General features: G+C 45.7%; 1 pseudogene; it reads right to left on the reverse strand.

The window, feature by feature from the left end:
* Nucleotides 1–13,739: 13,739 nt before the first annotated feature.
* Nucleotides 13,740–14,733, reverse strand: LOC116463497 (ferritin light chain-like; annotated as a pseudogene).
* Between the last annotated feature and the right edge of the window lie 2,447 nt (nucleotides 14,734–17,180).

The raw sequence follows: 17,180 nt of genomic DNA on the forward strand, positions 1-17,180 counted from the left end.
TTTTTTTTTTTTTTTTTTTTTTTTTTTTTTTTTTTGAGACGGAGTCTTGCTCTGTCGCCCAGGCTGGAGTGCAGTGGCGCAACCTCGGCTCACTGCAAGCTCCGCCTCCCGGGTTCACGCCATTCTCCTGCCTCAGCCTCTCCGGGTAGCTGGGACTACAGGCGCCCGCCACCACGCCCGGCTAATTTTTTGTATTTTTAGTAGAGACGGGGTTTCACCGTGGTCTCGATCTCCTGACCTCGTGATCCGCCCGCCTCGGCCTCCCAAAGTGCTGGGATTACAAGCGTGAGCCACCGCGCCCGGCCGGAGACGGGGTTTTGCCGTGTTGGCCAGGCTGGTCTCGAACTCCTGGCTTTATGTGAATTGTCTGCCTCAGCCTCCCAAAGTTCTGGGATTACAGGCGTGAGCCACAGCGCCTGGCCCAAATCTTCTATATTTATATGCACTCTTTTCTAAAATTGATCTGCCTTGGGAACTCCCCTGCGATAAAGTTGCAGTTTCCTTTCCCACTTCTTTCATAATCCCCCTTTTCCTAACTCTTGTCTATCCTGAATCTAACTATAGTACATTGGCCTAGGTGTACAAACCTTTAAGCTACCAATAAAGCTTTAATTAAAAAATATTGGCAGCTGGCCGGGCGCGTTGGCTCACGCCTGTGATCCCAGCACTTTGGGACACCGAAGCAGGCGGATCATGAGATCAAGAGATCGAGGCCATCCTGGCCAACATGGTGAAACCCCCGTCTCTACTAAAAATACAAAAATTAGTCAGGCTTCGTGGTGCAAGCCTGTAGTCCCAGCTACTCAGGAGGCTGAGGCAGGAGAATCACTTGAACTCAGGAGGCAGAAGCTGCAGTGAGCCGAGATCACGCCACTGCACTCCAGCCCGGGAGACAGAGCGAGACTCTGTCTCAAAAATACATATATATTGGCAGCCGAGTGTAGTGGCTTACCCCTGTAATCCCAGCCTTCGGGAGGCAGAGGCAGGAGAATTGCGTGAGCCAGGAGTTGAGACCAATCTGGGAAACATAGTGAGACCCCGTCTCCACCAAAAAAAAAAAAAAAAAAAAAAAATTAGCTGGGTGCAGTGGTGTGTGCCTGTAGTCCCAGATACTTGGGAGGCTGAGACGGTAGGATTAAGTGAGCCAGGGAGGTTGAGGCTGCAGTGAGCCGTGATTGCACCCCTGTACTTCAGCCTGGGCAACAGAGCGAGACCCCCTTGCCCCCAAAACATATATAATACGCACATATAACATATATATGTTACATGTGTAATACACACATGTAACATACATATGTGTGTATATATAAACAAAAATATTATATATATAAAATATATACATGTTAGATTTTCTCTTTAAAAAAAATTTTACATTTTTTTACACTGTTTTTTCTTTCGTTCTTTGTGGTTTTTGTGTGTGTGTGTATGCACCAAAGTGAAACAGTGATACTGGGATTGCAGCAAATGAAAGTGAATCATTTATTGCAGGGCACCAAGCAAGGAGGATCAGGCAGCTCATGCTTAAGATCCAAACTTCCTGATGGCTTGTAAGCAAAGGTTTTTAAAGGCAGGGGAAGGTTTCAGGAAAGGAGAAGTTACAGGCAAAATTGTAAATGAATACATGGAGATTAAACATTGGTTTGGCCTTAGAAGATGGAATATCTTGAAGCAGGGTTAGGGGGTGGTGCTTAGAGGTCCTAGGTAGATTCAAAGATTTTCTGATTTGTAGTTGGTTGAGGAGGAGAAGCTTTCTTTAAAAAGCTGGGGTCAGCAGAAGATGTGAGCACTACCTTGTGGGTATGACTTCCTTCAGGCCTCTCAGGAAGAACTTCAGGACAAAGAATGGTAGTCAAAATGCAGTCCTCAGTTTCCCCCTTAGCTGAGGTCTACGTGCCAGCGGATCCATTTGGTGGGAGTTCTGAAAAACTCAGGGACATAAGTTGTTACATAGGGAACGAAACACCTTGTGACTCTAACTTCCTTGGCTATTGTTTGAAGCTACTGTTACTTTCTTTTCTTTTCTTTTCTTTTTTTGAGGCGGTGGAGTCTTGCTCTGTCCCCCAGGCTGGAGTGCAGTGGCGCGGTCTCGGTTCACTGCAAGCTCCGCCTCCCGGGTTCACGCCATTCTCCTGCCTCAGCCTCCCAAGTAGCTGGGACCACAGGAGCCTGCCACCAGGCCCGGCTAATTTTTTGTATTTTTAGTAGAGACGGGGTTTCACCATGTTAGCCAGGATGATCTTGATCTCCTGACCTCATGATCTGCCCGCCTCGACCTCCCAAAGTGCTGGGATTACAGGCGTGAGCCACCGCACCTGGACTTTTTTTTTTTTTTTTTTTTGAAAGTGAGTTTCGTACTTGATGCCCAGGCTAGAGTGCAATGGTGCAATCTTGGCTCACCGCAATGTCCGCCTCCCGAGTTCAAATGATTCTCCTTCCTCAGCCTCCTGAGTAGCTGGGATTACAGGCATGTGCCACCACGCCCGGCTAATTTTTTGTATTTTTAGTAGAGACAGGGTTTCACCATTTTTTTCAGGCTGGTCTCGAACTCCCGACCTCAGATGATCCACCTGCCTTGGCCTCCCAAAGTGCTAGTATTACAGGCGTGAGCCACCGCACCTGGCCTATATTTGCATTTCTAAAGGGCTAAGTGGGAAGTGGGGAACCAGGGGAATGAGAAAAGAAGGGAGAGAAATAAAACTATCTCTTAGAAAAATGAGGGGCACTTGGTTACAATTCCTCACTCAAATCAGAGGTTAAGAGTTCGTATGTGTCACCAGGAGCTTGTCACCAACAAGCTGGATTCTTGGCTGCCAGAACCAAGCCACTTCTACCGACTTTGGCTGATAGATGCAGAAGTACTTGTTCTTTTAACAAAGGCTTGTGGACATGAGAAAAGCTCAGTGTCACTTTCCAGACAACCCAAAGAAATATTTATTTCTGGCTCTGAGCAGGTGGCAGAAGTAGAAGAAGCCGAGATGTGGCTGTGAGTCTTGACTTCATTGCTGTCCAGTGGAGAGAATCTGAACAGTCTAAACCTGAGGTTTTGCCAGTGTGAAATGGGGCTAATTATATAGACATATGGGTTTTAGAAAGTTTTGACAAAGCAGAACTTTTGTTTTATATGCTGGGTTGAAATCAAGGACCTGCTGGATCTGTTCCTGCTACTTGTGGTTGGGTGGGGGAACAGAGGATAGAGAAGAAACTGTCCATCTCAGGTTGGAACGTACCAGGTCTTCAGCCATCCAGTGGCTTTTTAAAAAAACATTTTTATTTATTTATTTTTGAGACAGAGTATTGCTCTTTACAGGCATGTCCACCACAGCCAGCTAATTTTTTTTTTTTTTTTGAAATGGAGTCTCACTCTGTTGCCCAGGCTGGAGTGCAGTAGTGTGACCTCAGCTCACTGCAACCTCTGCCTCCTGGGTTCAAGGGAGTCTCCTGCCTCAGCCTCCCCAGTAGCTAGGACTACAGGCATGTGCCACCATGCCTGCTAATTTTTGTATTTTTCGTAGAGACAGGGTTTCACCATGTTGGTCAGGCTGGTCTCGAACTCCTGAGCTCAGGTGATCCGCCCACCTCGGCCTCCCAAAGTGCTGGGATTACAGGTGTGAGCCACTGTGCCTGGCCTTTTTTTGTGTTTTTAGTAGAGATGGAGTTTCGCCATGTTGGCCAGGCTGGTCTCGAACCCCCGACCTCAGGTGATCACTTCAGCCTCCCAAAGTGCTGGGATTACAAGCATGAGCCACCAAGCCTCGCACATCCAGTGGCTTTTGATGGCTGAAGTGCAAGTTGCACGCCCTCTCTGAATTGCACCAGGCCTACAATTCACCAGATTTGCCAGGCTGGGTGGAAGGATATATAAATCTGACTCAATTCACAGCCTCTCTTAACACTTCAATCAAAATTGCATCTAATTGAGGCTCATTCATAAACCTCATTGACATAAACAACTGCAAATGTGGAGGAGCCCTCCCTGAAGCTTGATAATTACTTCATGATGAAAACTCAACTGTCAGAACATCACTGTTGCTATGACAACTATGAGAGAAGCTGGTTGCCCAGGGTTACCCGTGTTACCAGATGTCACTGGTGCTTGAGTGTTAACTTCAAATGAGCCTCAGGAGCATAATGAGGAAAGGCAATGAGAACTATATAAATGGGTCTGAATAAGAGAATGTCTTTTTTTTTTTTTTTATCTTAAACCCCAATAGATTCAGGAAGTGTCTATCTCATTACAGTACAATTGAGTTATATCTTGGAACCAGAGAGTCCTAAAATGACCTATCCTCTAAAAGGCCTTTCTTTCTCTTTTTAAAATTCTTTGTTAAATTTTTTTTTTTTTTTTGAGATGGAGTCTCGCTCTGTCGCCCAGGCTGGAGTGCAGTGGCGCAATCTCGGCTCACTGCAAGCTCCGCCTCCCGGGTTCACACCATTCTCCTGCCTCAGCCTCTCCGAGTAGCTGGGACTACAGGCGCCCGCCACCACACCTGGCTAATTTTTTGTATTTTTAGTAGAGACGGGGTTTCACCGTGGTCTTGATCTCCTGACCTCGTGATTCGCCCGCCTCTGCCTCCCAAAGTGCTGGGATTACAAGCGTGAGCCACTGCACCCAGACTTTTTTTCTTTTTTTGAGACAGAGTCTCGCTGTCGCCCAGGCTGGAGTGCAATGGCGTTATCGCGGCTCACTGCAAGCTCCGCCCCCCGGAGTTCATGCCATTCTCTTACCTCAGCCTCCCGAGTAGCTGGGACTACAGGCGCCCCCCACCTCGCCCGGCTAATTTTTTGTATTTTTAGTAGAGATGGGGTTTCACTGTGTTAGCCAGGGTGGTCTCGATCTCCTGACCTTGTGATCCACCCGCCTCGGCCTCCCAAAGTGCTGGGATTACAGGCATGAGCCACCGCGCCCGGCCCTTTGTTAAATTTTTAATAAGTAATACACATTTGTGCTTCAAGCTTTAAAAAATGCAAAAGGCGGCCAGGTGTAGTGGCTCACACCTGTAAACCCAGCACTTTGGGAGGCTGAGGCAGAAGGATCACTTGAGGCCAGGAGTTCAAGACCATCCTGGGCAACCTAGTGAGACCCTGTCTCTTCAAAACTAAAAATAAAGAAATTACTCTCTGGTGATTCAAGAAACATCTCTGGAGAGTCGAGTGGTGTGAATTGGTTTGTATACATTAGTATGTATATGTATTCACACATTCATACACACTCAGGATACAGTTGGCCTAATTATCATTGGGGCCACAAGTAAAACTTACGAAAAATGTTCTTATGCTGAATTGTAATTTTATTTTACCTGTAAAGTAAAATTTAGATCAATCCCATGTCTGTGTTTATTTTGAATATCATAGATATGCTCTACATTTAAAGAGGCAATGCTACTGGGATTATGTAGGTTCTAACTCATTTTAACAAGGGTACTGTCAGGCCTCTAAGCCCAAGCTAAGCCATCATAAGCCCTGTGACCTACATGTATACATCTAGATGGCCTGAAGCAACTGAATAACCACAAAAGAAGTGAAATAGTCAGTTCCTGCCTTAACTGATGACATTTCACCTTTGTGATTTGTTCCTGCTCCACCCTAACTGAACAACTGACCTTGTGACATTCCTTCTCCTGGACTGAGTCTCAGGAGCTCCCCACCAAGCACCTTGTGACCCCTGCCCCTGCCCACAAGAGAAAAACCCCCTTTAACTGTAATTTTCCACTACCTACCGAAATCCTATAAAACTGCCCCACCCCATCTCCCTTTGCTGACTCCTTTTTTGGACTCAGTCGGCCTGCACCCAGATGATTAAAAGGCTTTATTGCTCACACAAAGCCTGTTTGGTGGTCTCTTTACACGGATGCACATAACAGGTACCTGATCTGCATAAGATAACTTGAGGCCAGGCGTGGTGGCTCATGCCTGTAATCCCAGCACTTTGGGAGGCTGAGACAGGCAGATCACCTGAGGTTGGGAGTTTGAGACCAGCCTGACCAACATGGAGAAACCCCATCTCTACTAAAAATATAAAAAATTAGCTGAGCGTGGTGGTGCATGCCTGTAATCCCAGCTACTCGGGAGGCTGAGACAGGAGAATCACTTGAACCCAGGAAGTGGAGGTTGTGGTGAGCCGAGATCACAACATTGCACTCCAGCCTGGGCAACAAGAGTGAAACTCCATCTCAAAAAAAAAAAAAAGACTTGAATATTATGTTTCTTAGGACTATACTAATATTATTCTCACAAAAGGTCTATAAAATATTATCGCTGAAAAATATTTTGTATCAAAATGTTTGGAGGCCAGGAGCAGTGGCTCACACCTGTAATCCCAGCACTTTGGGAGGCCAAGGCAGGCAGATCACCTGAAGTCAAGAGTTTGAGACCAGCCTGACCAACATGGAGAAATCTCATCTTTACCAAAAATACAAAATTAGCCGGGTGTGGTGGCGCATGCCTGTAATCTTAGCTACTCAGGAGGGTGAGGCAGGAGAATCACTTGAACTGGGGAAGCAGAGGTTGCGGTGAGCTGAGATTGTGCCACTGGGACTCCAACCTGGGCAACAAGAGCGAAACTCCATCTCAAAAAAAAAAAAAAAAATCAGATTTAATATTTCTGGGCCTTGGTTATTCCATTTCTAAAACAGGAGCAGTTATTCTTTATTCACTTGTTCATTGAACAAAACATTTGTAGAGCCTCTGTGGCCTCAGTCTGGCACTGTGGTGGACACTGTGGCTGCAAAGATGAGCAGAGTGAGAGCTCTGCACGCAGAGAGCTCAGAGAACTGCAGAGCGACCACCTCAATGATCCATAAACAACGGCTCACTCTTTGGATTCCCGGGGCTTCACAGCGTGGACACTGAGCTTTGGAGAACACAAAGCAAGGAGCTGTTTGTTTGGCTTGGGGCAGAGTTAACTAAACATCAAAGAAGATGTGACATTTGAGCTGCCTTTTGAAGGATAACTAAATGTACCTAGTTTATTGTCTTTGCTGCTGTTTGTATATTTATCTGGACTGATGATGCTCTTTATGTGACAGGCTTTGTTGGGAGCAGATGCAGAGATTATTCAGAAACTCAGGGATTTCTACTTTTTTTTTTTTTTGCGATGGAGTCTCACTCTGTCGCCCAGGCTGGAGTGCAGTGGTGTGATCTCTGCTCACTGCAACCTCCGCCTCCCAGGCTCAAGCAATTCTCCTGCCTCAGCCTCCCGAGTAGCTGGGATTACAGGCACCCGCCACCATGCCCAGCTAATTTTTGTATTTTTAGAAGAGACGGATTTTAGTAGAGACCATGTTGGCCAGGCTGGTCTCGATCTCCTGACCTCAGGTGATCTGCCGGCCTCGGCCTCTCATACGCTTCTTTGATGTGGTGATGCATCCTCTAGTCAAGGTCTTGCAATCCTTTCCTCAATTTTTGCCACCCGTGTGAGGATGTACCACTTAGCAAGTAAAAGTATAGGGCTTTGCCAAGTGTAGCTCATACCTATAGCCCCAGCACTTTGGGAGGCCGAAGTGGGAGGGTGAGCCCAAGAGTTCAAGACCAGCCCAGGCAACATAGTGGGACCTCGTGTCTGCAAAAAAGGAAAAAATCAGCTGGGTGTGGTGGCGTATACCTGTAGTCCCAGCTACTTGGAAGGACTGCTTGAGCCTAGAAGGTCAAGGCTGCACTGAGCCGTGTTTGTACCACTGGATTCCAGCCTGATTGACAGAGCAGGACCCTGCCTTAACAAAACAAAACAAAGCAAACAAAACAAAACGGGACTTCAAGGCAGGTGTGGTGTCATGTGCCTGTAATTCCAGCTACTAGAGTGTGAAGTAGGAGGATCACTTGAAGCCAGGAGTTCAAGGCCAACCTGTGCAACATAGTGAGACCCTATCTCTAAAACAGAAACAAAAACAAAACAGGACTCCAATTAATTGGAGCTTCAAGTAAATAATATTGTAACAGAGAAATCTAAGGTAGCTATCTCCATCTTGCTTCTAACCCCACAAGCTACCTGCCTTTGCTCATTCCTGCGCATAGGAAGAGATAATCATGAAAATAATTTATAGCTTAGGCTGGGTGTGGTGGCTAATGCCTGTAATCCCAGCACTTTGGGAGGCCAAGGTGGGTGGATCACCTGAGGTTAGGAGTTGTAGACCAGCCTGGCCAACATGGTGAAACCCTGTCTCAACTAAAAATACAAAAATTAGCCAGGTGTGATGGCAGGCGCCTGTAATTCCAGCTACTCGGGGGGCCAAGGCAGGAGAATCACTTGAACCCAGGAGGCGGAGTTTGCAGTGAGCTGAGATGGCGCCATTGCACTCCAGCCTGGGAGCGAGACTTCGTCTCAAAAAAAAAAAAAAAAGAAAATAATTTACAGTTTAGATATAATAACTATTTCTCTTTTTTTTTTTAATTTTTCTTTTTCTTTTTTTTTTTTTTTGAGTCAAAGTCTCGCTCTATCCCAGGCTGGAGTGCAGTGGTGAAATCTTGACTCACTGCAACCCTCACCTCCTAGGTTCAAGCGATTCTTGTACCTCAGCTTCCTGAGTTGCTGGGATTACAGACATGTGCCACCACTCCCGGATGCCTGGCTAATTTTTGTATTTTTAGTAGAGACAGGGTTTCACCATGTTGGCCAGGCTGGTCTCCAACTCCTGACTGCAAGTGATCCACCTGCCTTGGCCTCCCGAAATGCTGGAACTACAGGCACGAGCCGCCGTGCTGGGCCACTATTTCTCTTTTGAAACAGATCCCTGAGGGGACAAGGAAGCATGCATACAAGTAACGATGTTATGTTAAAGATTTATAGGCACAAGGTGGCCTGGTTTATGTCATCTGGCAAGTAGTTGACCGTGAACAAGAAGTTCTGCAAACTTCTTGGACCCCTGGTGATGCCCACATATCTGTGGTCACCAATTACTCCTGACCTTACCCCACAATATAAAAAGAAGCTTGAGGCTGGGTATAGTGGCTCACACCTATAAACTCAGTAATTTAGGAGGCCAAGTAGGGAGGACTGCTTGAGCCCAAGAGTTCAAGACCAGCCTGGGCAACATAGTGAGACCTCATCTCAACAAAAAAAATTAAACAATTAGCTGGGCATAGTGGTGCACACCTGTAGTCCCAGCTCCCTGTGAGGCTGAGGTGGGAGGATCACTTGAGCCTAGGAAGTTGAGACTACAGTGAGCATTGGTCACGACACTGTACTTCAGCCTGGGTGACAGAGTGAGATTCTGTTTTTTTTTTTTTTTTAAAGAAGGTTTCGGCCGGGCGCGGTGGCTCACACCTGTAATCCCAGCACTTTGGAAGGCCGAGGTGGGAGTTCGAGACCAGCCTGGCTAACATGGTGAAACCCTGTTTCTACTAAAAATACAAAAAATTAGCCCAGTGCGGTGGTGCATGCCTGTAATCCCAGCTACTGGGGAGGCCGAGGCTTGAACCTGGGAGGCGGAGGTCACAGTGAGCTGAGATGGAACCCGACACCACACCTGGCCACCATTCAGTTTTTTAATACCAAACACAAGCCCCCAACTTTATAGACCTTCAGAAAGAAGGTCTAAAGCTGGATGATATTCTATTAAGTTTGTGTGGAATATGTATGTTATCATCCACCTTTTGGAGGATGGCTTCTACCCATTTATAACCCTGGGAGACTGGATTCGCTACAAAATCCAAGATTTTTTCCAATTTATAGATTAGCATTAAATTCCATACAACTGGTGTCCCACTACCACCAAGAGTAGGCCCCCAGGAACCCCATGAAAATCTTCCCTCATTGGAAATTAGCTTATCTCTATCTATTTTAAGGTTGGTGCTAATTTTTGTTATTGAACATTTTGACCTCTGATTGTGGGAGCTATCATGGAGACCTTCAGGGGAAGCTATTCAAAAGGCAAGAATGAGCCAGGCCAAACAGCAAGATCTGAACTAATAAAAAGGCAGAATGAGGCCGGGCATGGTGGCACGTGCCTGTAATCCCAGCTACTCGGGAGGCTGCGGCAGGAGAATCATTTGAACCCAGGAGGTGGAGGTTGCTGTGAGCCGAGATTGTGCCACTGCACTCCAGCCTGGGTGACAGAGCGAGACTCCGTCTCAAAAAAAAAAAAAAAAAAAGCAGAATGAAATAAGGAGACGCTCCACAGACCCAATATAGGCCCTCAGGAGTTTTAACAGAGGGCCACCTGGGTGTGTTTGGGCAGCATCACTTAAATCTCTTCACCCGCAAATCTGCATAGCTTCTGAACAAGGTCCAGTGGGAAATCCGCTTTTTTTTGTGACCCCTTTATAACATTCTGTAAGGGTGTACAGTAAATTCTCACTTAACTGCAACTTTAAGCAAAATGACTCTAAGAAAACTAGCTTTTTTCTCATCAACATTATAATGAAATGAGGCTGAACAAAATGACATTATTTGAGTATCTGCTGTACATTGCATTTTGCTTAAACTTGCAGTTTCCAAGAACCTATCAACAATGTTAAGTGAGGACTTACTGTATTAACACATTTAGTAAAAAAGGATCCCACTGGATTTAATCCAGTAACATTATACAAGCAATGACTTGTACACACATAAGTACAAGTTCCCAGGTCTTGAGTGTGTGATGCCTGGAAGCACAATATACCTTTTGCAGGCATCACTCAGGCGGGTTTTCTTTTTGTTTTTTTTTGAGACGGAGTCTCTCTCTGTCACCCAGGCTGGAGTGCAGTGTTGCGATCTCGGCTCACTGCAAGCTCCGCCTCCCGGGTTCACGCCATTCTCCTGCCTCAGCCTCCCCAGCAGCTGGGACTACAGGAGCCCGCTGCCACACCCGGCTAATTTTTTGTGTTTTTAGTAGAGACGGGGTTTCACCGTGTTAGCCAGGATGGTCTTGATCTCCTGACCTTGTGATCTGCCCGCCTCGGCCTCCCAAAGTGCTGGGATTACAGGTGTGAGCCACCGCGCCTGGCCTCAGGCGGGTTTTCTATATTTAGTAATTATTAGGTTATTAATTGGAAAAGTTAGAATGTTGTTTGTAGCAAGTGTAGGAAATCCATTAGGCATGATGTTCAGAATATCAAGGATAGCTTTCTGCTCTTCCTTTAACATTTTAAGGTGACTGTCATCGAGAACACAGAGAGGCATTAGTGTTAATGGAATTGTTTTCTGATTTTTTTGCCATTAGCCCATAAACCCAACAATTGCTCTGGTTTTGTGCTAGGGCATTAGCTTGAGCTAAAGCTTGATTATGGTCCTATAGATTTTCCTGTAGGAAAAAGGAACATATTAGGACAGGAGGAAATGAGGAAAAAAGAAAAAGGCATAAGTCTTTCACGATGGCAGAGAAGTTTTGCTCCATAATTTTGGGAAAGCTTTCCAAGTCTGGTATGCCATCTGCTTCTGGGGAGAAATTTCTCTCGTTACCTTTACCTTAAACTTGCGAACCAGTGTACGGTTCCAAGAATCTGAGCAGGCCCTTTGGAGCTGTGACATACCATTCAAGGCCCTGAAGCGTCACTGCATTGTGGGTGATCAGAAGAAATTTGTACAGTTCCTTCCAACAAGGTTCAGGGGCGGTGACTTCCTCTGATGTCATTTCCAGATGACGCAATCTCCAGATTCGAGACTTTGAAAGGTTTGATTTTCCTCAGTTGATGGGTCAGTAACAATGTCTTTACCTGTTGAAAATACACTTTGGTATAACGCATTAAAGCCTTGCAGTATTTAGTCATATGAGAGTTAAGGAGAGCAGGAGATGCACGAAGTTCTGTTATTAGGGGTATAGGCCTTCTAGTGACTACTTTATAAGGGGTCAACTTATGTTTTCCTGTGGGAATGGATCTGATTGCCATTAAAGCTAATGGTAGTATCTTTGGCCAAGGTAATCGATTTGACTCAGTTAACTTTGCCAATTTAAATTTTAAGATACCATTTGTTCTTTCAACCTTTCCAGGAGGCTGAGAGTGATAGGGACAACGGGAGTGTGTTTGTAATACCTTATTTAACTGCTTTATAACTTGCCCAGTAAAACGAGGTCTCCTATTGCTACAGACTTCTCCAGGGATGCCCTGTAGAGAAAACAGATTTTCTAATAATGTTTTAGCTACTGTCACAACTTGACTTGCCTACATGGAAAAGCCTCTACCCAACCTGAAAACATACAGCTATGACAGGAACATACTGATACCCCACTGAGGGTGGCAACTGAATGAAGTCTATCTGTAAATATCCGAATGGTCCATTAGGTGGTGGAAATATACCCCCTGAAGTTTTGATTGTTTTCCCAGGACTATGAGTTTGATAAACCAAACATTGGTTATAAACCAGTGTTTTAGCAATTTTAGAATAGTCGCCCCACCCATACTTTTTAATAATTTGGAACATTTTTTCTTTTTTGGAGACAGAGTCTCTCTCTGTCACCCAGGCTGGATTGCAGTGGCGCCATCTTGGCTCACTGCAGCCTCCGCCTCCCAGGTTCAAGTGATTCTCCTGCCTCAGCCTCCCGAGTAGCTGGGACTACAGGCATGTGCCATTGTGCCTGGCTAATTTTTGTATTTTTAGTAGAGATAGGGTTTCACCATGTTGGCCAGGCTGGTCTTGAACTCCTGACCTCGGGCCATCTACCCTCCTCGGCCTCCCAAAGTGCTGGGATTACAGGCATGATCCACGGTGCCCGGCCTGGAACATTGTTTCTGTTCTATGATGAGTTATGAAGTGCAGAGCTTTTAACAATGGAAGCTTTAAAGACTCAGGTAGGACTAGGTGGCCATCCAGGCCCTCCGTGAGACTGTGCTTAACATTTAATTTATATACTTTTATTTATTTATTTTTGAGAAGGAGTCTCACTCTTTGCCCAGGCTACAGTGCAGTGATGTGATCTCAGCTTACTGAAACCTCTGTGTCCCGGGTTCAAGTGATCCTCCTGCCTCAGCCTCCGGAGTAGCTGGGATTACAGGCAGGTGCCACCATGCCCAGCTAATTTTTGTATATACTTTTAGATATCAATTTTGTTTTTCCAAATTAGGTGCATTACACTGTTTATTAAACAGGTCATCAAAAGGGAGTAGTTGACTCGGATTAATCTTATGGAGTTCATCCAAATTGCATATGCCAACAGTTTCAGCGCTAGCTGATTTAGCATTAAAATCTGCTAGGGCAGCTCCTTGATATTCAGTTTAGTTTTACAGTATGGGCTTCAATCTTAATAATGGCAATCTGTGACAGTAACAGGAAAGCAGAAAAAAATTCATCTAATTGGAGTCCATTTTTGATGGGGCTCCCACTAGAAGTGAGAAATCTTTATTGTTTCCTTAACATGCAAACAATCATGTACTACTCAAGAAAGATATACATTATCCGCATAAATATTTGCCAACTTGTCGTTAGCTATATAACAAGCTTGGATGAGAGCAAAATCTCCTGAGGTTGAGCGGCTTTAAATTGAGGAAGAGTTCTCTTCTCTAGTAACTCACTTTGGGTGGGAATGGCCTATCTTACCTATTATTTTCCTTCCAAATTTTTGGCGTAGGACCCGTCAAAAAAAGTATTAACTCCGGATTATCCAACAGAGTAAACATGAGGGGTTGCTATTACTTTTGTTTTTTCTTTTCTTCTCCCCCACCTCCCTGTTTTTTTGCTGTTGCAAAAAGCTTTATTTCTGTTTGGTCCAAGGCATGGAGAGGGCTCCAGGGTGGTTAAAAAGTTGCCCAGTGGTTGGAGGGGGAGTCTCAGGCAGAAGCCCTGATGCTTTGAGAGGGGCCCTTCTGCAGTTGCTGGGTTCAGTAGGCACCTAGATGTGCTTAAGGTTGAGCCTTTCAGAGAGACACTGGTCCATTCGGCCTGGGGGCCCGACAGCCTGCAGAGGTTGGGCGGGTGGTTGCCCATCTTTTTAATGAGTTTCACTTCCTCATCTATGAAGAGGCTCTTTAGGAAGTCACAGAGATGGGGGTCTGTGTAGGCAGAACCCCGGGCATGAAGATCCAAAAGGGCCTGGATCAGGTTCTTCTCCAGGACCGTGGTGGCCTCCATGGTGTCCAGGGTTTTACTCCATTCATCTTTAAAAATTTTTTCGGCTGGACACGGTGGCTCACGCCTGTAATCCCAGCAATTTGGGAGGCCAAGGTGGGCAGATCACGAGGTCAGGAGATCGAGACCATCCTGGCTAACATGGTGAAACCCTGTCTCTACTAAAAATACAAAAAAATTATCCGGGCATGGTAGTAGGCACCTGTAGTCCCAGCTACTTGGGAGGCTGAGGCAGGAGAATGGCGTGAACCCGGGAGGCGGAGCTTGCAGTGAGCCAAGATTGTGCCACGGCACTCCAGCCTGGGCGACAGAGAAAGACTCTGTCTCAAAAAAAAAAAAAAAAAAAAGGAAAAAAAGAAAAACAACTTTTTTTTTTTCTAATTTCTAATTTTTGTGGGCATGCGGCAGGTGTATATATTTATGAAGTACATGATATATTCTGATACAGGCATGCAGTGCATAATAATGACATCACGGAGAATAGGGCCCCACTCATGTTGAGATGGCTTCTGGACGTCTTGGAAGACAATGTGGCTGCCATGCCGGTTTTGCATCTTCAAGAGACACTTGGTGCCCTCGTGCTTTTCCTTGGACAATTTGTAGAAAAAGTGGCCGATGCTTTCCAGAGCCACATGTCTGCAGTTGAAATAGAAGGCCAGAGAGAGGTAGGTGTAGAAGGCCTGCAGATGCCAATTGACCAGGTGGTTGACAGCTGTCTCCACCTTGGTAGAATAATTCTGATGAATCTAGGAGCTCATGGTTGGTCAGAAAAGGAGCTAACCACAAAAATGGGGTTGGCTGGTCCCAGCAGCAGGAGGTGGCAGAGAAGATGGTCTGGAGGTTGCAAGTGGAGGGGAGATTGGAGAGGAGTCAGAGGCTGGAAGAGAGGGAGTCTGGGTCTGTTCCATCCAAACACTGTTTTTTTTTGAGGTGGGGTGTCTCTCTATCGCCCAGACTGGAGTGCAGTGGCGTGATCTAGGCTCACTGCAACCTCTGCCCGCTGGGTTCAAGTGATTCTCGTGCCTCAGTCTGCCAAATAGCTGGGATTACAGATGCATGCCACCATGCCTGGCTAATTTTTGTATTTTTAGTAGAGACAGGGTTTCACCATGTTGGCCAAGCTGATCTCGAACTCCTGACCTCAAGTGGTCCACCTGCCTCGGCCTCCCAAAGTGTTGGGATTACTGGCGTGAGCCACCATGCCCAGCCAAAACACTGTTGAAGCAAGAGACAGATCCACAGTACTGCAGAATGCACTGCCCACTATTTCTTTTTTGGGACAGTCTCACTCTGTCACCCAGGCTGGAGTGCAGTGAATCTTGGCTTACTGAAACCTCTGCCTCCCGAGTTCAAGTGATTTTCCCGCCTCAGCCTCCTGAGTAGCTGGGATTACAGGTGCATGCCACCATAGCCGGCTAATTTTTGTATTTTTAGTAGAGACAGGGTTTTGTCATGTTGGCCAGGGTGGTCTTGAACTCCTGACCTCGAGGGATTTGCCCGCCTTGGCCTCCCAATGTGTTGGGATTACAGGTGTGAGCCACTGCATCCAGCCAACTTCTGATACTACACTCACACAACTGTGATCTTCACCATTGTCAGGCAGAGGTAAATGAATAGCAGGGGTAAGCAGCTTGCAGCATTTTAGATGGAGAGAAGAAAGAGACAGGAGAAGAATTTCATAAGATGTTAGTCTACTTGCTGAAAAATGCTGAGTTTGGTTGGAATGTAGTAGACTTTCCACAGCATTTGGGACTTGCAAATTAAGTTTATTTCCTAAAACCAGCTCATGTGAAGCTTCTACCACTAGGCTTCTGCTGCTACTGCTTTTAAACAATTAGGATATGCCTCAGCTACGAGGTCTAATTGTAGGCTATAATAGGCAATGGGCCTGTTTCCTCCCATGTTTTTGGGTAAGAACTCCTAATGCCTGATGTTAGGTTTCGAAATGAACAAGGTAAAAGATTTAGCCTGATTTGAAAGTCATAAAGCTGGGGGGTGTTGCAAGGCCAATTTCATGGTGAAAAGCCTGCTCATGACTGTCTTCTTGAGGTAATGGCTCTGGGACTGTGTTTCTAGTGAGCTCATACAATGGTGAAGACATCACAGAAAAGTTCAGGGTCCAGGATCTGCAATATCCTGCAAGTGTAAGAAAACCTCTTAATTGTCTTTTGGTTGCAGGCTGAGAAAAACTTTGAATGGCTGAGAGAGAAATCCCTTCAGCAGTCAAGTCGTATCCCAAATAGTAAATTAATTAAGTAATTAATCTATCTATTTTTGAGGTGGAGTCTTCCTCTGTCGCCCAGGCTGGAGGGCTGAGTGCAGTGGCGTGATCTCTGCTCACTGCAACCTCTGCCTCCAGGGTTCAAGCCATTCTTCTGCCTCAGCCTCCCAAGTAGCTGGGATTACAGGCACTTGCCACCATGGGTGGCTAATTTTTATATTTTTAGTAGAGACGAGGTTTCACCATGTTGGCCAGGCTGGTCTTGAACTCCTGACCTCAGGTGATCCACCGGCCTTAGCCTCCCAAAGTGCTGGGATTACAGGTGTTAGCCACTGCACCCAGTCCCAAATAGTAAACTTTTTCTCTTAATGTAAAACTGAAGTTTTTCCATCACAGCTTTGTGACCTATATGTGTGAGTTGCTGTAAAGTAAACAGAGTCAATTTCAGAGCACTTTTTTTTTTCTCATTCAACACCTTTGGTATCAGAGCACTCTTATTTTACATTTTTTTTTTTACTTTTTGATTATTATACTTTAAGTTCTAGAGTACATGTGCACAACGTGCAGGTTTGTTACATATGTATTCATGTGCCATGTTGGTGTGCTGCACCCATTAACTCGTCATTTACATTAGGTATATCTCCTAATGCTATCCCTCCCCCCTCCCCCCACCCCACAACAGGCCCCGGTGTGTGATGTTCCCCACCCTGTGTCCAAATTTTCTCATTGTTCAGTTCCCACCTATGAGTGAGAACATGCGGTGTTTGGTTTTCTGTCCTTGAGATAGTTTGCTCAGAATGATGGTTTCTAGCTTCATCCATGTCCCTACAAAGAACATGAACTTATCCTTTTTTATGGCTGCATAGTATTCCATGGTGTATATGTGCCACATTTTCTTAATCCAGTCTATCACTGATGGGCATTTGGGTTGGTTCCAAGTCTTTGCTATTGTGAATAGTGCTGCAATAAACATACATGTAGGCC

The sequence above is a fragment of the Hylobates moloch genome, unplaced genomic scaffold (assembly GCF_009828535.3).
Source record: "Hylobates moloch isolate HMO894 unplaced genomic scaffold, HMol_V3 SCAFFOLD_39, whole genome shotgun sequence".
In the NCBI taxonomy this organism is placed as follows: Eukaryota; Metazoa; Chordata; class Mammalia; order Primates; family Hylobatidae; genus Hylobates; species Hylobates moloch.